This window comes from Notechis scutatus, chromosome 3, assembly GCF_049901735.1.
Source record: "Notechis scutatus isolate UNSWTSFEM ecotype Mainland chromosome 3, rNotScu1.2, whole genome shotgun sequence".
In the NCBI taxonomy this organism is placed as follows: Eukaryota; Metazoa; Chordata; class Lepidosauria; order Squamata; family Elapidae; genus Notechis; species Notechis scutatus.
In genome coordinates, this window is record NC_142011.1 from 145334037 (window position 1) to 145356726 (window position 22690).

Sequence of the window (22690 nt, forward strand, 5' to 3'; positions counted from 1 at the left end):
ACTGTAGAAATACCTCAACAAGTATAATAGAATTGTTTATTGTCCAAGTGTGATTGGATACATTAGGAATTGTCTTTGGTGCATAAGCTCTCAGTGTACATAAAGGCTATGTGATAAATCATGATCATAATCATAAAAATACATTCATAAATCATATGATCCACTCTATGAATTTGTTGTAAAATAGATACATACTGGAGTTGCATTTTTATATGGCATTGAATGAACACTTTGATTCCACAAATAATAATGGATTTATATGAGTAATAAGTATGTCTGTATAAAAAAACAAAAGAGGCTATGAGGATACTGTTTATCTCCTTAGGTAAACAAAAATATCTGCTTACCTAAAGCTGTATCTAGACATTAAGTTATTGGGAACAGTATGAGACTAACACATAAGTTTGGGAGAACTCAATTTTTATTAAAGGTATGATTCATTGCAAATACTGACATACAGCAGAGGAGGTTCTCTGTAAGGATATGCTGGATTTTCTCAGAGGTCAGAGTAGCCTCAAAAGATTATCCTGGTGTTGCTCATTTTAGTAGTTCTTGGGATTTGTCCAGCTGCTCTATGTAGCACAATTGTTTTGTAACTTTTAGCACAACCTTTAAATACAAACAAGACATTATCCACTTATCTACATAGCGCCTGGAGTTTTCCTATCAGTTCTTTTTTCATTTTCTAGTTGACCCAATTTCTGCATTCTTTTGCTTGCAACTTCATGTCCTCAATCTTGCCGAATCTTTGGAAAATGTTCTCATTCCTTCATTCATGCTTCAGGGGGCTTAATAAATTTAGAATCTATGGTAATAAGGATCAATACATTCCTGTAGAATAAACCAGACAGCAACCCAAACACTATTCGCCATTGTGCGGATGAATCACAAGGCCAGCTTACATCCCCAGAGATGTAGAATAATTGTTCCTTAAATCAATGAAGAGACTCTTTACTCTCTATTCAATAAATAAATGAAGAGAAACGTTTGGCTGCAAGTTGCTTGAACTAAATATTTTAACTGCTGATTAAATTTTTTGATGATGATGATGATGATGATTGCAAGATGTAAAATCTTCCAGGCTTTTTGCTCTTCCATGTGGCTTATAAATACTTCAGTAAAATAGATTGAATTCACACGATCTGGCTTCTCACATGAGAATTTGTATTTATAAAAAAACAGGGAAACCAAAGGGGAACAACGAAGGGGCCGCGTCCCTTCATCTAGACTCGAATCAAAGAAATGGGTAGCTGGTTTTCACTACGTCCCTTGGCACGCTTCGAAAAGGTCCCCCACCCCATCTTTTCACAGTGGCTGCTTATTCCAGTGGAAGTCAAGATCGATATAGACCATCCCTTCGTGCGTCTGGCTGTCTCCTGGCTTGGATCCCTTAAAATAATAACTGTGTGTGTATGTGTGTGTGTGAGAGAGAGGGGGCTGCAGCGAGAGGGGCAAGCAGCCTTTTTCTCCCCCCTCCCCCATCTGCCTGACAGGCTCGCCTCAGGTGGAGAGGGGGGACAGCCAGTTTCTCCTCAATGCCCGTATACTCCTCAATGAACGGCTGAAAGCGCTCCCCTCACCCCACCTCCGCCCCGACGTCGCCGGCGGCGGGAACAGCCAGTTTCTATAGCGACGGCACTGATCCGGGCTGCTCTCCTCCCGGTAGTAACAAAACCAGGGAGCCCCGCCGCTCTGCCCCGACATTCCCCGTGGCTGCTGCGGCAGAGCTGGGTGAACGAGCCAGAAGGAAACGCGCCGTCGCCGCCGCCAAGCGAGCGAGCGAGCAAGGTAAAACGCGGGGCGCGCCGGATTGCGCCTTCGCCCGCGTCCGGTTCGCCGGGTTGCAGGGAGAGAAAACCGCTCTCGGGGAGGAGGAGGAGGAGGCTCGCTCTCTTTTTCTCCCCCAGGGCACAACGGGCTCCGGCAGCCTCCGAGCTTCTCTCTCCTCGGGCCGCTGAGGGTGGTTGTGGAGGGGAGGGAGGGAGGGCGCGACAGGCGGGTCGATTCGATGGAGCGAAGTGGCGTGAAGTGAGGCGAAAGCAGATCGAGAAAGCCGCAGCCTCAGAAGTGAGGAAAGTTTAGCCGCTCCGGTTCCGGCTCAAGCAGCCGCCAAAAGTGCGCAGGTCTGCGGGGCTTCGGGAGGTTGGGGGTGGGGGGAGGATTTGGTGGACCCACTGAGGCGGTTCCCCTTGCTTTTTCATTGATGGAAGCGGGTCGAAATCCTAGAGGTCCTTTCGATCGTTTGTCCTGGTCTGAAATCCAATAAAAGGGGAATATTTATATGTAGCTCAGGGTTGAAAGGAGGGGATCTTGGTGTTCTCTGAGCTTGCTCGTCTTCTTGCAGACGTTTCATTACCCAAACTAGGTAACATCATCAGGGCTAGTAAGGAATGGGGTTTGCTGCAAGCACTCCTTAGTAGCATTGGTGATGTTACCTAGTTTGGGTAGCGAAACGTCTGCAAGAAGACGAGGAAGCTCACAGAGCACCAAGGCAAAGACCCCCTCATCCGATTCAATGAAATCTGCAAACACGGAGAGTTGAAAGCCCTTTTGGATTTCTGGGGATCCACTTTTACTCTAAGTCATCTCCTACCCGTTGCGATTAGAGCAATTAGAGTTTGTGGAGATGTTGCCTCTAGGAAAGGTTGAAAAAGATGGAAATGCCTTTTCTTCCACAGGGCACTTGTAGTAAGTACTTCACTGCTTCCTTGATGAGGGTCATTTTTCTAGCTTGATAGGGGGAACAGATTCATTTACTTAGCAATGAGTATAAAGATAACTTTACAAGGAACCGATGCTTGTATCAGTTCCATTTACTCTCCCCAAATGACATGTAAGAGGCACAGCATTTCTTGGTTCTCTTGAATACATGTTTAATGTCTGCATTTTAAAATATGTGCTGTGAATGTTAGTGTTTTTGCTGTAAAGGAGTAGCGTAGCAGATCCTCTTTAGAATATCTGCCTAATACTGTATTTTGATCATACGAATGGTATATTGTATTTACTAATGTATTATAATTGCAAAACAGTTCAAACAATATTGGGTATTATTTTTCTAATGGATCCTCAAATTAACTTGAATTTTTAATGTGAAACATTCTGTTATATTTACATTTAGTTGTTATTCTAAGAGGACACTTTTCTTCAATATGGTTTAATATGCTGACAAACTAAGATGGAAACACTTTGCTACTTCAAAGTAAAATAGTTTGATTCAGTGACAAAGAGAATAGCAAATGAGCAATTTGTAAGCTTGTACATGCTTGCAATACAAATAGTTTGAATTGTATTTAACCAAATTGTTAATGTTAACTGTTAGCTTTGCTACAGTTTATTCCTACGAACAAGTAGCGTTTGGTGGAAACCCAAGAAAATATTCCTTCAGAATAATTGTTCTGATCAAGTATTTTTAATTTATGAGGTACTTCATTATTATTTCAAAAGGAAAAGAATGTTCTGACTCCAAATAATTGCATGAAATTTTTAAAGAATAGTAGATGTAAAAAAGAAGAGGGGGTAATGAATCAAAAGGATTACAAATGACAAAAATCAATAGTTTTTAAAATAAGCAGTTTAATCAGATTTAAGTCGGCAACAGTTTTCTGGCAGAATTTATATTTAACAAATAGTTAATAGGTAATTTTTTAAAGGATCCAACTGTTTCTAGTATAGTACAAAGGTACTGTTACAGATAAATCTGTAGATTTAATCTGCCATGTTGCTGCCATGTTACAACTCCTAAACCCAATATTCTTTAGCAAGGTAGCATAGACATGAAAAAATAGATGATAGACAGACAGACAACCAAACATGTTATAGAAGAGAGACAGAGAGAGATCAGAGGTAAGGGCTGCTGTGTTCAGTAGAATTGCTTCATGTTGGGGTTGTATTGCAGCCCAAGACATTATGGGCACTTTCAGACATAGTATTTGCATCACTCCAAGATCAATGGTATTCTTGTGATCACATGCCACAGCCTCTATTAGATGGAAGAATTGATTAACTTCCAGCTTTGCTTGATACAAAAGGAATACAACTAGTCCTCTACCTACCGAGTTCACTTAGTGACCGTTCAAAGTTACAATGGCACTGGAAAAAAAGTAATTTATGACCATTTTTAGGCTGAAAAACAGCTTCTATCCCAGGGCAGTAGCTCTTTTGAATTCTGCTGTATAGTGCAGTATTGGTGCGGTGTCGGGGTTTTCGGTTCAATGTGTGGAGGGTCAAGGATGTGTGTTTGTGTTTATTTTCATGGTCATGATGTAAAGATGGTATTTGATTTCGTTGTACGAGGTGCAATGACAATAAAGTAAACTAAACTAAACTAAAAATTTTCACACTTATGACCATTGCAGCATCCCCATGGTCACGTGATTTGCATTTGGATGCTTGACAACTGGCTCACATTGATGACGGTTGCAGTGCCCCGGGGTCACGTGATCACCTTTTGAAACCTTCTGACAAGTCAATTGGGAAACCAGATTCACTTAACAACCGTGTTACTAATTTAACAACTGCAGCGATTCACTTAACAAATGTTGGCAAGAAAAGTTGTAAAATGGGGCAAAACTCACCGAACAAATTTCTCACTTAGCAACATAAATTTGGGGCTCACTTGTGGTCGTAGGTTGAGGACTAACTGTATGTGATATGCAGTATCACAAATAAAGTGCTAAAACTTTGAAGCGGGCAATTTCCCGCCATGCTATATTTCAAGTCCCAGTTCCTGTCCTTCCTTTTCTCTGTGGCTAAGCCATGTATTGTCACACACTATTTTTGCACAAGTTTAAAGAAATGCAAGTGGGAAATGTCATGGCCTCTTACTTTCATGTCAATCTTTTTATTATAATTGCTGGGAATAAAGCATAAAGTGAAGGAAGGAAGGTGCAGTGATAAGCTTTTTCCAGTTTTTTAATTACCTTGTCAGCTGGAGATAACACTGGTTGGATCACCCAGAATTCTGTGCATTTCCAAAAAGGCAGCAGTGATTATGACGTCAATGCATTCATACATTGATTTTAAGGGTTTGAAAATAATGGTTCTGTGGGAATGGCCTTTTGCTTCAATGACTGTCGAGTTCACATATACACATAGGTGTATGCGACTCTGGACTATTTCTATTGTAAAGATACAAAAATAAATTTAATATTGCAATATCTTTCCATGAAATTTATAGTATATGAATGCTGAAATATTGAGAACAACAGTGAATTCCCAAATGTTTAGAATAAATGTTGAAATAGTGAAAAAAAGCAGAATAAAATACTCTTGACAGTACTAGGTTTGTGCAATGTTATATACACTATGTCAAACAATATTTTTCATTTGCTGCTTCTTTTTATTGTATTTCCTTCTGTTGTGTATATTTTTATGTAATAATGTGATACCTTTTTATCTGTGGAACTGACAGAAACTTATGTTAGTAGCCTAGTACAAAATTGCATAATTAGGATTTTTTTCCTTAGTGAAAATTACAAATATATTATCTGGCAGCAGGAGATGACGTATCAGTGTAAAGAAGCCATGGGTCTAACAGTGTGTATGGCCCACATAAGGAAAACATGGAAAGTTAAAACACATTTAACATTGAAACCCCAAAGAGAATTTAACACCTTTCATAAAACATTAATAATCAAGTTTTAACAATACCCAATGATGTATTGATAAATTATGTTATCCTCTGCATTCAATTTTAATTTAATGCCGCACATGTAAAGCTATGTAATAAAAGTGAACAATCTAAGTACATACCCTGTTCATATAGCAGTGCATAATTGCATAAATGTACACTGTAATCTCTTTGAAGGCATATAAGCAAAAGAGTACATTTAGTATCCTTTGAAAGGCCATTCTATATCCTCTTGATCAAACTATACTGACCATTAGGATGGAGTGAAAGAAGCACAGAAGCCAGGAAGGAAAATGTAGTATGAGACAGTTGGCAGCAATAAAATTTAACATTTTACATGCATGTTCTTGAAGATTTGGGTTCCTGCAAAAAAGCAACTTCAAGGACATGTAGACACTTGACAATGACCCCTAGAGCCTGTGGCTTTACTGTTGCTATGGAACTCTGATGGGATCTAGTTGTAAGCTTTGCAAGGAAATCTCCTGTGGCCCGCACAGACATTCTGAAGTGTATCTACTTCTGCCTATTTATTGAGTTAATCACAGTGTTAACAAGCTACTGACATACACCTGCATCTTAAGGTGTGCTTTCCCCCAATTAGTCCTCAAGTGTTGCTATCTTCAGCTGTTTGGATTTCATCCAAGCTCATCACTTGTTCCTTGCTAAAACACCAGTGGCATGTCCTACTTTGATGACAGGCTCATATTTCAGAACATCACAGAGAAAGGTGGGGTTTTTTGCACAGAATTATACCTTCTCGTTCTTTAAATAATGTCATCAAAGTGTTCTATTTACAGACAGTACATATGAACGTGGAGTAAAGTGGACATGCATTCCCTTGTTGCAAAGTGATCAGTGTGTTTTATATCTACTCTGGCAGTGAGAGTTACAAGTGGGATAAGTACAGGTAGTTTTCTACTTGCAACAGTTCATTTAGTTCATTTGGTGACAGTTCAAAGTTACAACGGCATTGAAAAAAGGGACAACCATTTTCCACAGTTACATCCTTTGAAGCATCCCCAAGGCCACATCCTGAGAATTCAGAGGCTTGGCAATTGATTCATACTTACAACCATTACTGTGTCCCAAGGTTTTGTGATCCCTTTTTTCAACCTTCTGACAAGCAAAGTCAGTGGGGAAGCGAGATTCACTTAACGACCGGATTACTAACATCAACCTCAGTGATTCACTTAACTGTGACAAGAAAGGTAATAAAACGGGACAAAACTCACTGAAGAAATGTCTCAATTAACAACAGAAGCTTTGGACTCAATTGTGGACTCATTATACAAGATTACCTGTATAATGCCAGAATTGGGATTGGCAGGAGAAACGGAGAATCAAGGCACTGGTATCTCTCAGCAACCCGTCCTTTTGTTATATAAAAGAAAATAGAGCAGTGAGCAAGAATGTCAGTGAGGAAAAAAGAAGAGAGCGAGGAAGAGGGAGGAAGGAATAGGAAGAGAGAATGTGCAAGGTGGGATAACACAAAAAAAGGGATAATTAGTGCATCGTCTATAGAATAGGTGGGGGCTTCCCAATAACATAGATGTCTCAATTGCCATATAGTTCACGTCTGAAAGGTGAGTGAGGATCTTCCTGGAAAAGCAGAAAAGGTGAAAAATTCTCCCATCCACTTTGCAGGTGATATTGACGAATAATAATCTATCAAACCTCATCTTTTCCATCTTCATTCCAAACCCATGGTTAGGCAATGTTAGGGATAACATTGTTTTACCCTAACTGTTTTGGGTAAAGATAATAAATATGGTATCATGGTTTGTTAGTTCAAGCAGGGATCCCCAACCTTTTCGACGCCGCGGCCTGGTTCCGGCATCAGCTGGGCGCCGCGGCCCGGTACCGGCGTCAACTGGGCGCCGCCATCTTTTTATGACGAAAAAGCGCTTCCGGTGACATCACCGGCGCTTTCGTCAAAAAGATGGCGCCAGCGCTCGGTGAGCTTTTTCGGGTAGAAATGGCTTTCTACCGGAAAAGCTCACGAGCATAGCCGCCATCTTTTGAAAAAGCACTTCCGGTGAGCTTTCTACCTGGAAAAGCTCACCGGAGCGCTTTACCAAAAGATGGCGGCGCCCAGCAACCAGCGGCCCGGTAAGGCTTGTTCCGCGGCCCGGTACCGGTCCACGGACCGGCGGTTGGGGACCCCTGAGTTAAAGTGTGTGTAACTTTAACAGCAAGAATGTAATTAAAGGTGTGGTTGTAAAAGCACTATATAAGAAGCGAGGCAATAGCAGCTCTCTCTCTCTCTGGCTAGAAGATCCCTAATTACTGGATGATTGATGACTGCGTTCTTGCTGAAATGGGGAGTGAAGAAGTGTGTTGATATTTCTCAACGGAGAGAAGAAGATAAAGAGAGATTGGACTGATTTATTGTAAGTGTACTGACATTGGCTATTCAACACGGACTTTGCAAATAGAGTATCCCCGACAAGATTTGACTGAAATTGATATATGACTAATGGACCGTTTATTTGACTATGCTATAATTCTTAAATGGAATAAACTATATTTTTGATAGCACAAGCGTATCTGCATTTTTACTGCGTGTTAACTAGAAAACTTATCTCACACATTTACCTGTCTTCCTATCTGACTTCGCTGTACATTCTGTTTAGTTTGTTTTCCTTAACACCCGTTGGGGAATCCAGGCTTAACACTGGTTATGGGCCCAGAGAGACTGCAAAGTCAGTTTTACTAGGATAATAACAGGTTTATGTAAAAAGTGAGATTTTGTGTTGTTACACGTTACAGTAAACAGACAGCTGTGTTTTATCAATTATAGTTTTATATCCATATAGTGAAACATGGCACAAGTCAGTCTACAAAGTTTGTCCCTTATATCCAAGCTGGATGGAACAAACTATGTTTCATGGTCTATGAAATGTAGTCTACTTCTACGAAGAGAAGGTCTGTGGAACATAATTGAAAACCCACCAAACGTAGAAGAATGGGATCCTGAAGATGAGGAAGATAGTCAAAAGATAGAAGATTTTAAACAGAAAAATGAACAAGCACTTTGCATCATAGGACTATCATTAACTGATCAGCAGCTTGTTCATATACGCGGAGAGCAAACAGCTGTTGGGTGTTGGCAAAAACTGAAGAGGATTTATGTCAGAGATAACGTTGGTGCTCACATATTTACCTGTCTTCCTATCTGACTTCGCTGCACGTTCTGTTTAGTTTGTTTTCCTTAACACCCGTTGGGGAATCCAGGCTTAACAGGCAGAACCATGGTTGATCTTGTTTACAACCAGCAGAAAATTTCCCCGTTGTTTTCCTTAACTTGTCTCACATGAACATTATCAGGGCAGCCCCACTTGTTGGTCTTTTTCTAAGGGAGATTAGACAGGGGTCGCCAACCTTTTGGACCTCAGGGACCACCAGACTCATAATTTTAAATCCCGCATACCAGAGACCCTGGGAAAATCCCCCAGAAAGTCTGCAGGAAAATTCCCCACCCCGTTTTCCTACTGATCGATCATTCTTTATTTGGGATCGCAGGATACCGTCTCCAGCTCCGTTCTCAGGGGGAGGGAGAGAGAGAGACTTTGGGTTTCATGCAAGGAAAGCAGCAGAAGTATTTTTTTTCTCTCCCCTAAATTCCGCCAGAAATGAGTCTTTATGAAACTTGTCGCGCCGGCGCAGCCTCTTGGAGCAGGATGCCTTGCAGGGTCCCAAAGACTCATTTCTGGTGGAGTTTGGGGGAGAGAAAGACTTTGGCTGCTTTCCTTGCATGCAGCCAAAGGCAGCAGAAGAAAGAAGTGGAAAGAAGCAGCCCGGTGGCCAGGCCAGGTGTGTGGGCGCGTAGGGCAATTCCCCCCCCTTTCCCCCCTCCCCTCACTACCTCAGGTTGTTCGCATTGCAAGCGACACAAGCCTTGTGTTCCTGTAGGCCATGTGGGCGGAGCAGCCTTGTGTTCCCATGCAGCCTGGATTAATTGCTTTGGGGGTGACATTTCTCTGCAGACCACCAAAATTTTCTCAGGGACCATCAGTGGTCCCCGGCCCACTGGTTGACCACCACTGGATTAGAGCATACCTGTCAGGATAGAAGAAATGATGAAAGCAGTCGAGCAGGTGTTTTGAGTCCTAAGACTATGTGTTTAATTGCTCTCCTGCAAGTGTTATACAAAGGGTGATGGAGATTTTTCCATACATGGTATTTAACTGAGAAAACATTGGTATTACACTGCTGCTTTTAGAGCTTTTGCAGATCAGGTCAGCAAAAATCCAGATGACTGGGTGATGAAAGAGAGATACTAAAAATACCTCTTTAACTGGTTAGTTCCACCCAGCAATAACTTGGATTTCTGGAGACCAAATAAGGTATCCTTACTTTATCTTTTCCCATAATGTCCTCCTTCTTGAGCAGCCAAGCCAATTTTCTTTTGGTTTGGCTTTGGTAGAATTCAATACAAAACTTGTATTTTGCAATTTGAGGCTCTGGAGCTACACGTTATTCCTTACAGTTTTTGATGGGGTTTATATCTAGAAGAATGACATCTTGACAGGTAGACATTAATCCTCCTCAAACCATCCCTTGTTTGCAGAATGGCCAGAGAAAACACACATAGCATGTAGTGAAAACTTTGTCTCCTTTCTCTATGTAGATAGAATAATGGGATTTTTCTTACTGTAGGAACTTTCATAGCTTGTGGGGTGAGACATCGACTGGATTTTTGCATTTTCGTATTGCTTGGCTGAAGAAGCACTGTTCCTTGCCAAATTTCAGCAACTTAAGGTTGTCAGGAATGAAGATAACCGCACAGCCAGCTTCAAACTACTTTACAGGGGTCTGTGGAATGAAAACAGCACCATATAAATGCCCAGAGAATGCAGTTTTGATTCTGTGAAGATGGATAAAAGATCTGTGGGAAAATCCATTTCAAGTTGCAAAGATTTCTTTGAAATGGAATGACTAAAACACTACTGTATGTGAAATGTCCTTGCAATGCATGGGAGTTGCAGCAGTATCTGCAAAGGGGATACATTTATGATAGGCATTCCATATTGGAGCTACAAAATTGTAAGCAAAAAGATTAGATAACAAAAAGTTATGGAAACTCTAGCTCTTTGCTCCCACCTAGTGGTTGTGATGATTTTTGCTACCTTTTGTCATTTCAAACCTCTGCCATAAGGTAGTCCATGCCCCATTATGGTCATGAGTTGTGAGAATTATAAAGTAGATCGTCATGTGACCCACCCAATTTTACAGTCTTTTTTTCAGCGGCCGGTAAGAGAAGCACCATGGTCATTAAGTGAAACCATTGTTTGATAAACATCTTTGCCGAAAACCAGAAGTAAATGCTGGTTTTCAGCAAAAACATTGTAAGTCACGTGATTGTGGGACTCTGCAAACAGCTATTAATGTGGGCCAGTTGCCAAGTGCCTGAAATGATCATAGAAGGGGTCCAGACATCAAAACTTTGGAACTGGTTCATAAATACTTTGGGTGGGGTGAGGTCCACTGAAACTTTGAATGATTGCTGAGTGACTGATTGTAAGTCAAGGATGCCCTGTAATCTGTCCTTTTGCTTGAGGCCTTTTGCTTGGGATAGATATTTGTGTATGCTTAGATAATTAGATGTTAGTTAAGAAAGCTGATATTTGTCACAACACTGTTCCGTAGCCCAATCTTTTACTGTATCATTCAAAGCAACAGATTGGCAAGTAGAAGTCCAAGTAGCACATTATAGTTAATGCAAACAAAGACATTTTGCAACATTCTATGGGAAACATTTTACAGAACAATAATCTGACTGATCGCGTCTGCGGGTGTTTATATTTACATGAACTACGCAGTGGGGTTTTTTTGTAGGCTGATCTCTGAAGAGATGATATATGTTAATACCATAAATCTGCCTTTGAGACCACCACCTTCATTTTTCAATACCTATTTAATAATAGTATTTAAAAAACTTAAATGTAATTGGCAAATTTCTTTTCCCAGCATTGTAATTTCATGTCAAGAAAATCTACGTTAAAAAAAGTGTCTAACACAGGACCCTTGCCAAAACTAAAGATTTATAAGGTATTCTTGAGGACTTATTGTAATATGCTGTGTTTTCTCAGAATGTGTATCACTGTTTTGTAAAGCAAGCCTAAATTTAGAACCCAATTGCCTATATATAGTCTAAATTTGTGTATACTCATGAACTACTTCGTACATGAGTTATACGCAAATAGTATAGCCAATTTGCCTCTAAATTTAGGCTTGCTTTACAAAACAATCATGTATTAAAAGGTTATTGTGCCTGGATGAATGTGAATCACTAAAATACTACCATATTATTAAAAAGCTACTAGAAAAGGACTCCAGATTTCCTAGATATTTCATCTAGTGGTTGGATTAGATGGTTTACAAGATTTTTTCCAATTCTTATATATTGTTTTCTGACTAAGTCAGAATGATACATTCTGTTCTACACTCTGGAATAGAACAGAACAGATCATTATCATGCATGAGGCTGCTTCTTTAAAAAGCATAGTATATATTAATTAAACTAGTCAGTACATTTTTTAGTAGCAAGATCTTTCCTTAACCTTTGACAAGGACCTCAGTGATGATATAGATGGGAACATGGAATGTTTATACTTGGGGACTTGTGATTGTGATTTGTTTTTCCTTTAAGCATTTTGCATACAAAAATAAATACAAATTATGAGGTAGAGGCAAATTATGAGGTAGAAGCCATGTATTTTAATTTTGACATATTTTAAAGTAGAATTCTTAGTTCATTATTTGAGGTTTTTAGTATTTTATGCCTGCTGATTATTAATGTAGTTTTAAGTTTTGAATTGTATGTATGTATGTATGTATGTATGTATGTATGTATGTATGTATATTGTATATGTATATATAAAATAACAAAACAAAAACTTCATTTATTTATTTTTATTTTATTTATTTATTTTATTTGTCAAGCAGGTATTAGATAACAGGTCTAAGTATAAACTTTATTATGAATACATGAAATGGATACAAATAAAAAGGAACATTAGGATAGGGATGGTAGGCACGTTGGTGCGCTTATGCATGCCCCCTACAGACATCTTAGGGAAGGGGTGAGGTCAACAGTAGACATTCTAGGGATAAAGTTTTTGGGGTTTGGGGAAGAAACCACAGAGTCAGGTAGAGTATTTCAGACATTGACCACTCTGTTGCTGAAGTCGTATTTCCTGCAATCAAGTTTGGTGCAGTTAACCTTGAGTTTGTATCTATTGTGTGCTTGTGTATTGTTGCGGTTGAAGTTGAAGTAGTCATTGACGGGTAGGACATTGCAATAGATAATTTTATGTACTACACTTAGGTGGGACCGAAGACAGAGTAATTCTAGGGTGTCTAAGCCTAAAATTTCAAGTCTGGTGGCATAAAGTATTCTGTTGTGTATAGAGGAGTAGAGGACTCTTATCATGAAATATCTCTGGACTCTCTTGACTGTATTAATATCTGATATGTAGTGCAGGTTCCAGACTGATGAGCTGTATTTGAGTATTGGTCTAGTAAATGTTTTGTATGCTCTAGTTCAGGGGTGGGCAAACTTTTTGGCTCGGGGGCCTCATTGACTTTTAAAATTTGACAGACGGGCCGGGTCAGCACAAGATACGATACATATAAAAAACTGCAAAATCTCCGCAAAATCAAGTCACTGCGCCTAATGCGTCACCTGGTGTCGAAATGCCTGTCATTACAAGTCAAAATCAAATGAATGCAATCATTCAATCATTCACATCAAACCTTAATTCTGTACCAATCTTCAGCGGGCCGGATTAAAAAGACCAACGGGCCGGATGTGGCCCGCGGGCCGTACTTTGCCCACCCCTGCTCTAGTTAGTAGTGCAATATTACTGGAGTAAAAGCTACGTAGGATTTGGTTAACAACTCTTAATGCCTTTTTGGCTATGTAGTTACAGTGGGCTTGAGTACTTAGATCATTAGAGATGAGTACTCCAAAGTCCTTGACATAGTGGGGGCCATCAACAAGATCTTGACCATTCAGCTTGTATTTTATTTTCTGATTTTTTTGGCCAATATGTAAGACAGAGCATTTGTTTGTTGAGATTTGAAATTGCCACTTGTTTGACTATTCTGACACATAGTCGAGGTCTTTTTGAAGTGTAGCAGCATTGTCAGTGGTGTTGAATAGCTTTACATCATAAGCAAAAAGAACCCAGTTGCTATTAATATGATCACAAAGGTCATTTATGTAGACTATAAGGAGAGTTGGTCCTAGAACGCTGCCTTGGGGGACACCGCTATTAACAGGTACGGGATTTGATAGGGCACTCCCTATTTTGACCATTTGTTGCTTGTTTGACAGGAATGCAGCTGTCCAGTTATGCAGGTGTCCGGAGATACCATAAGATTTTAGTTTTAAAAGTAGTTTGTCGTGTACCACTGAACCAAAGGCTTTACAGAAGTCTATGTAAATAGCATCTGTCGCTTTGCCCTGATCATGTTGTGTAGTCCATATGTTTTTGCAGTGTAGGAGTTGCAGATTACAGGATAATTTTTTTTCTAAAACCAAATTGTTGTTTGTCTGTAAGTGGAGGATAATGGATTGGTTAATAATTGATTCCATGACTTTTCAGGTGACGCAACATAAAGAGATTGGTCTGTAATTTTCAACTCGGTTGAGGTCTCCCTTTTTGAAGATGGGGATGACCGTGGCTGGTGACCATAGGTTTGGCAAGGAGCTGGTCCTGAAAGATTTTTCAAAGATTGTGCTTAGAGGTGGAAAGCTTTTTTAAGAAGTAGGCACATAGTCGGGGCTAATAGATAGAGATGGTTTTAGATGGCATAGTGCTTTTTCAACGCTATTTTCTGTAACATTGATACCTACTTGATATATGTATTAGGTCATTGTAATTGTCTGAGGTTTGATTATGAAATATTGGGCATGATCCATTGCTATTTCATAGTTTTAACATTTTAATAGTTTAGAAACCCAATATTTTAGAATATTTTTTTTTCTTTTTGAGCCTTTGGGTCATTGTTGACTTGTAGCAACTGCCTAGATTAGTCCCTGCAATTTTTTGACAAAGATTTTGGAAGCGGTTTGTCATTGCCATTCCTAGGACTCAGAGAGAATGACTAGCCAAAGTTCACCCAGCTGGCTTTGTTTTTAAGGCATGACTAAAATTCATGGGTTCCAAGCTTCTAGCTTTATGGCTAACTACTATATCAAATTGGCTCTCATTCAACATAGTTAGCAGTCTAATATTTAGGTAAATTAACCTTTTAAGTATTTCAGACTCATTTTAATTTTTTACCACCTTTAAGTACTAAAATACTTATTATCTGTATTTATACATTATGTATAATTTGTGTAGAAACTTTTCATCTTCTTATAAATTCTGTGAACGTTCATGGAACTATGCAATTTAATACGATTATTTTGAAAACTTAGATATTAACTTACCAAAAAAATGTGCTGCTATAAACACCTTCAACATTTTTAAAAATTGGTTTTATATATCAACTTTTCTTTAGAACATCAAGCCAAGCTTAGACTGGAATCTTTTTTATGCTATTCCTGCAATAACAAGGAGAAAATCAGTGACTAGTCCATGGTCACAGTCAGTCTATTGCATGTATCTATTTAAATATCAATTTATTTTATTAGAGTGAATTCCTTTAGGAACTTAAGACAACATGTGTAGCACTACGGTATCTCATCCACTTTTTCTCAGAGCAATAATCTATGAATTAGGTTGTTCTTTGGTTCCAATCCAAAAATGTAACCACTTATCTCATGCTGGCTCAGTTTGTATAATTTTCTTAGCTAAAGTCATGACTGTGTTCATGACAATTGAGCACAGAAAGATGGAAGGATTGCATTCCTTTTTCAGGAAATCTGCAAACTGGAAAAACAGTTCTTGCACAAAATTATCTTAGATTATTGAAATAAAAATTGAAAGGGCGTTAAAGAAAGATCATTGGTGCAGGCACATTTCATTCAGTTCTGCCAAGAAAGTTTGTGTATTTTATGTAGAAATGCTTTTATTTAATAATATTTTAATCTGCATTTTAATGCATTTTTTTAAATGATTTGGATATTCTGGTGTCTCCTAGGGGACCACTGTTACTAAAAATGCCATCCAATTCTGTAGTTGGGTATGCTTAGCCAGGTTTAAATTGCTCTTTTATAATTCTACACAATTTAAAGATGCTTCAGCAAGTGAGTCAGCCAATAAATTGGCTAAATAACTAAAATAGTTACAGTTATTTGCTAATGTCTTATTCTTGCCAATACATAGATTAGGATATGAATCAAGGCTCAATTCATATGGTAAGGGTGGGTCTCCAAATCAGCTGTTTTCCAACCCTTCAAATCAGAATTTGAATCAAACCTTGTGTTTTGTGTACAGATGTATACTGAGGCATTTATTAACGTACCCTTAGCTTTATTATGTTATGGGGATGTGTAAAACCTTTGACAGGAACATTTTACTACATGTATTAACACAAGCAAAATCATTCCTTTTTGAAGCATTAAAGCAACTACATCATTTCAAGTTTGTTGCACGTGGATATACAGTACATACAGAGATAACACTGCCACTGGAACCGCCATGCTCTGTGAAGTGCCACTTTGTAAAGTGTCCTCTCTATTGGTTTGTACATCTATAATATTTTAGAGGTGTTTTTTTTTTAATGAAATTATAAACACTTGGTCAATAATACAAAATGTGTATTATAAACCAAAATAGTATCTTTTTCATGATAACAGCTGTTTTATATCACAGTACTGCAGTTTTACAAAATGAAACAGTCTTGTCTTATTCACATACCAGTTGCTTCTGTTTCACTGGGAAATAAAAAAACCTTCACAAGAACAGCAAAGCCTATGCATGTATTGTATGAAAATTGCACATTGTTACTGCAACTGCACAGGTACAGCATGTTTGTACCCCCAATCCAAAATAACTCTCTACTATTTCATTAAAATCTGTAGTTTGAGACACTATCCTTAATTCACATAAATTATTTTGTTACGCAGATAGTCGTTTTGTTATCTAGACTGAATAGTGGTTTGTTTTTGAGTAAGGGGGGGTATCTAATGAATTCACAATAAATGGCTGCAAAATAGCATAAGATTTTCTAATCTCATAAAGAAAAAAGAGAACCGAGCTTGTGGTATGGGTCTTCTCGACCTATTTTAACAATAAGCCCCTTTTCTCTATTTCCCTACCTTAAGCATGATGCAACATTTCATGTATACAGTACATTGTCCTTAATATAGATACTTGGAAAGATATTTTTTTTAAAAAACCCTTTCTAATGTAATTTCTCAGTAAGAGCAGATCTATATAAAATTGTTCTGTGTCTGACCAAAGGGCTACTTAATCCTGTCTTTTGCATAAGGGCAATCAGAATGAAGTAAGGGGCCAATATACTTACGCAGTTCTACTGGATTGTTTACAGGGAGAGTCAAAACGGGAATGTGATATAGGTTAATCTCGTTCATAACTCAATAGCTTTTGATAGCATTCATTATGGTATCATTCTGGACCAATACTGTAGGTATGGGAGTTGATAATAGAGTTGTACAATAGTACCACTCTATGATGTAGACAGATGGGGGCATCTTTGGCTGACAATGCCTCAGCCCAACAGCATTGGATTATAATGTCCCACAAGATTTCATTCTGTACCCCAGTGCTATCTGTGTGTCAGGAATTATTTGTACCAGGAGCTAGGAGACCTTGTCCCCCCAAAGGGAGAAATATTGACTGTATCTATATCTCATCTTTCCTTCAGGAGTTCAAGTTGATATGTATAGAATCCTTCCATTTCCCCCCACGACAATAAACCAGTGAGATTAATTGGTCTGAGAAAGAATGATTGGGTTAAGATCACCCAGGGTGGACTTGAATTAGCAATAGCAATAGCACTTAGACTTATATACCGCTTCACAGTGCTTTACAGCCCTCTCTAAGCACTTTACAGAGTCAGCCTATTGTCCCCAACAATCTGGGTCCTCATTTTACGACCTCGGAAGGATGGAAGGCTGAGTCAACCTTGAGCAGGTGAGGATTGAACCCTTGGCAGTCAGCAGAATTAGCCTGCACTACCACACCTATTAATTAGAACATAGAATAACAGAGTTGGAAGGGACCTAGAGGTCATCTAGTCCAACTCCCTGGACTGGAGCAGGAGAATCTATACCATTTCAGACAAGTGGTTGTCCAGTCTCTTCTTGAAAACCTCCAGTGATGGACCACCCATCACTTCCCTCCCTCCCTGGATGCCAACACCTTAAGCACAACTCTACCTGGGTATTAATACAATTAGGGAAATAATAATAATTGGGGAAATTCAGTAGTCCACCATCAGGGTTCCATTTCCATCAGATGCTAGATTAAATGAACCCAAAAGGAAATAAAGAAGGGAAAGCCTTTCTCTTCAGGCTGAGGAGGAATTTTTGCCACGGGCATCTTGTTTGACTATGCCGGGGGAGACGCCTGCTTTGGCAGTCTCCCCTCATCCAGTGTGCCATGACCAACCTGTTATATCTTGAGAGGGGGCTCCTTTATTCCTCATTCAGTGCAGCATCTTAGTGCTCCTAAGTAGGCATCTCCCTCCTCCCACCCTGTGAACACTGAGGCTTTTATGCTGTTTGTCCACAGCTGCAGCATTCCATTCATTTGTTCATCGGCACTGCAGCCGTTTGAGAATCCAGTGTTTCACCACCTATTCACTTCCTTCTGTATGCTCATTGTACAAAGAGTATGGTTAAAGGAACAGATCACCTGCATCCCTCCCTCCCTGATACAATCCTCTGTAGGTGAAACTGTTGGGACAACTGGGGAAAGCAAGCATCATTTATATGTTGGTGACATGCTTCTGTGCATTGTCTAAGTCAGGAGAAAGAGAGGTAATGAGTAGGTTGGTGGTATATTTCTAAATCGGGAGAAGTCAGTAAGGCGAAACTTTGAATCCCAGCTTCAGATTTAGTCACTTTGCATAGGTGATTAACTGGGAATTATAGCAATAGCCCCTTAGACTTATATACTGCTTCACAGTGCTTTACAGCCCTCTCTAAGCGGTTTACAGAGTCAGCATACTCCACAAAGAAGCATGGTTCTTGTAGCCATCATTTGGAAGCAAAATGGCTGCTATTACAAGGGGTACATGAATTCAGCTCCACTTGACGCACTACCTACAACTGCTCCTGTATAACCTGGGCAAATTGCTCTGGTAACTTACTGCAGTATTTCCTATGGGGGATTTTCCTTGAGAAACCTGCAGTTTCTTTGGTTAAAAAATTACAGTATTGCCAAATGCACGTAGTCCTCGAATTACGACCGCAGTTGAGCCCCAACATTTCTGTTGCTAAGCGAGAGAGTTGTTAAGTGAGTTTCACCCCATTTTACAACCTTTCTTGCCACCACTGTTAAGTGAATCACTGCCGTTGTTAAGTTAGTAACATGGTTGTTTTAAGTGAACCTGCCTTCCCTGTTGACTTGGTTTGTCAGAAGATTGAAAAAGGGGGATCAAGTGACTCCCGGGATCCTGCAACATCGTAAATATGAACCAGTTGCCAAGCACCTGGATTTTGATCATGTGACCGTGGGGACACTTCAGCAGTTGTAAGTGTGAAAAATGGTCATACGTCAGTGCCATTGTAACTTCAAACGGTCACTTGATGAATGGTTGTAGACTCCGGGACTATTTGTACCACAAATAGGTAGCTGAATGGAACAACCTAATTTATATTATATCATCATATTATATTATAATCAAGGGTGGGATTCTACCGGTTCTGGTGAACCAGTAGTTGTGGCGATGATTTGGCCCTGCCCACCTGCCCCTACCCTATTCTGTCCTTTATTTCTGGGGTTATCAGCTCAGCTGTTTAGCACGACATGGTGGATTGCCGCGCCTCAGCTGAATTACTCACCGGGACTGCAGCAGAAGGTCAGTTTTAGATCGGAAAGAGCAGCATTTTTCAAACGCTGCGCATGCATTTGGCGCTTGCTCACCAAACCGGTTGTTACACCGGTTGAATCGCGACCCTGATTATAATATGAAGTATGTTGTGGTTCTGGCTGCCAGTTAGTTACTGAGTTAAGTTCAAAAAAAGTATAATGTCCTATCATATGTATTGTTGCTTAGAATTGGGGTCCCCAGTCCATGGACTGGCACCTATCTGCAGCATGCCAGCAACCAGTGAAGCCCCAAAATCATGCCCCCTTTGGTCCATGAAAAAACATCTCCATGGAGCCGGTCCCTGGTGCCCAAAAGGTTGGAGGCTGCTGGCTTAGAACATCTCCTTTTGGATGCCAAAGTATGCTCAATGCAAAGCAAGACTAAGGTTCTAGAGGCTTGTATGAAATCACACCGTTCTTCTTCTTTTCAACGCGCTGCATTTACCTTTCATCCCTTTCATGGTTGATTGGAAGAGTTATAATGCCTGGAGGGCGTGAGGTTTGCAAACTGCTGACCATCTGACCTGATGCTCAATCAGCAGAGAGAATCACAATGCAATAGAGGAGGAGGAAAAGGGCAAGGGCAGCCGTTCGTTATCTCAATCTGATTCCCCTGGGAGAGAGAATGCCATAAGCAATTTACAGGCTGCTGGTGTTTTGCAAACTGTAGCAATTTAAGAGCAGATTAAGAGAAACACACCTTTTCTTTTTTTTTTTTTTTTCTGGGCTCTGGTGATTGAGAGTGGCTGCCTTTGAAGTGGAATCCAGATTTCTATCATTATGCAAAAAGTAGGGTGTCCATCCTTCCCATTGCAAAGATATTTATTTCCAATGACGTCGTTTTATTTCATAAAGTTGTATGGATATTTACTTATTAAAAGTTCCAATTTTTTTTTTTCATTAGCCCAGTAAAATCATTATGTGGATGGATACATTAACTCAGGGGTCTCCAACCTTGGCAACTTTAAGGCTTGTGGACTTCAGCTCCCAAAATTCCTCAGCCAGCTTTGCTGGCTGAGGAATTCTGGGAGTTGAAGTCCACAAGCCTTAAAGTTGCCAAGGTTGGAGACCCCTGCATTAACTCACTTTAGGGAATCATCGCATAACATATATCATCACAAGAGTTGTGAACTCTTACTTGGCTATCTGACAAAACAACTCCCTTAGATGTTGGCCTATAACCAGCATTTTTGTGGCCATGGCCTCATTAAGATTCCTCACTTGCCAAGAAACAGCTGCAGTAGTGACTTAAGACAGGACATTTGCAATACAAATGCACCAATTCAAGAAATTTCTTCCTGTCGTCAGTTCCTAATCTTTTGAGCTTTCTGCAACAGCTTCCTTCTTTCCAGACTGAAGAACAAATGCTACTGCTTTAAGAAGCTCCTTGTGAATTGAACTCTTGAAGAAATGGTACTGTGTTTTTTCCCCCCAAACTCAGTGTATAAAATCCAGCAACTATATTTGAACAGCAAAGAAATGTAACACTTGTGCAAGGACCAAGAGAGGAAATTTTTGTAATTGCTTCACAATTCTAGAGTCCCTGCCTTTTCTGCAATCGATTGTATTTGTTGTTGCTCTCTAAATAAGGTTTTATTGTCATTCCTCCTGTTTTCATTTATTATTATCTAGATTTGTAAATATTTTAATCTTGTATTTTATATTTTATGACATATAACATGCCTTATTTTAATTGTGACGCTTCTATAAACAAATAAACAAACTACTGTCTAGATCTGAGAAGACTCTGGGAACAGAAAGCTTTTGCTTGAACTGTTAAAGAAGGCTGTGTCTAATAATAAAGGTTTTTGATTGGGTCAAAAGAAAATCCTTTCAAAACATTTCTGTAGTAAAGAAAATGTGAAGGTTAAGCATTCAAGACAAATCTTTCGGAAACACTATACCCCAACATTCATTGGATCATAGTTAGAATCCAGCAATCCTAGGATTTGTGGTGCATCACTTTTCTTGTTTCTTATTTTCATTAGACTTTACGATCATTTATAATAGGTTTCTTCAGGCAAAAAAACTCCAAAAAATAATCATATAATAAATTCATCTGATGCAATTTTTAAAAGATTGATCATTTGGTAAGACCTGCTGGACACAATACGGTTTTTGAGATAAGGATAGGTAAAAGCTGCACAAACAAGTATCAGCTTCCCGTTAGTTTCTCTTTTTTGTTTCAAATGAAATATTATGACTTTTATCATATTTCCACACATGTTTATAACCCTCTTGTGGCTTATTACAAAGAGCTTATTTGCCATTCCGTTTCCAAATCATGCCACAAACATAAGAAAGATATATTTCTACTGTTTTCTGAATAGTGTAACAAAATCAATGGAAGCTTTGTCATCAGCTTCCAAAGAATGAAAGCTGTAACATGTGAGTTTGATCTTTGCTCTGATTTCTGATAAGGAGCCATTTTAAAATGTGATTCCTGAACAGATAAGTGATACTTCTGTAGAAAACAGCAAATGATCTTGTATTAATTGAACTCTAAATTAATCCAGATCTGCATATAAAGTCACTAGGCAGCGTAATTGCAGTTATAAATCTGACACATTTCTAAGAATATAAAATCTAAGAAGGGAAGGGATGTTCCAAAGTTTGTTTCTCAAAAACAGGCTAAAATAAAATATTGTATTATTTCTACAGAAATATACTATTTTATATACAACATTGTTCTGCTTATATATTGCAATACTCCATGTTGTATTACTTTATCCAAGCTCTCCAACCATCTGAAATTTATTTAATTTGCCATACATAATCAGGTCACAGAATTTTGTACAGAGAATTTCAGTTGCCTTACCATTATTGGTCTCAGAATATCTGGTGGAAACTTATTTTCTATGAGGCAGATATGAAATATATCAAGTTAGTGCTGTTCCACCATTAGGTATCACATTGTCTCTAGTACTTCTCAGAATTCTTCAAATGCATATTGCTTTGTATTTACTATATAAGTAATATAAGTTTTACTTGTAGTAAGTATTGCTAGTATTGCTGATTTCTATAGCAACCTAATTGCTAATCTAATCAAAGAAGTTAATTTAATCATCTCTGCAAGTTCTATAATCTTCACCAACCACTCTTCCTT

At 39.1% G+C, this 22690-nt stretch overlaps 1 protein-coding gene across 8 annotated transcripts in view; it reads left to right on the forward strand.

Annotated features, from left to right (window-relative positions):
- Positions 1-463: 463 nt before the first annotated feature.
- RNF182 (ring finger protein 182) overlaps positions 464-22690 on the forward strand; it is a 38345-nt gene continuing 16118 nt past the window's right edge. For 3 of the 8 annotated variants that reach the window (XR_015748813.1, XR_015748815.1, XM_087961357.1), the window contains exon 1: positions 1841-2123. The gene's annotated coding sequence lies outside the window, so the exon portion shown is untranslated. Of the gene's footprint in view, positions 1789-1840; positions 2124-22690 lie in introns of those variants that run through there. The other 5 variants (XR_015748814.1, XR_015748817.1, XM_087961358.1 and 2 more) reach the window with 3 other exon arrangements.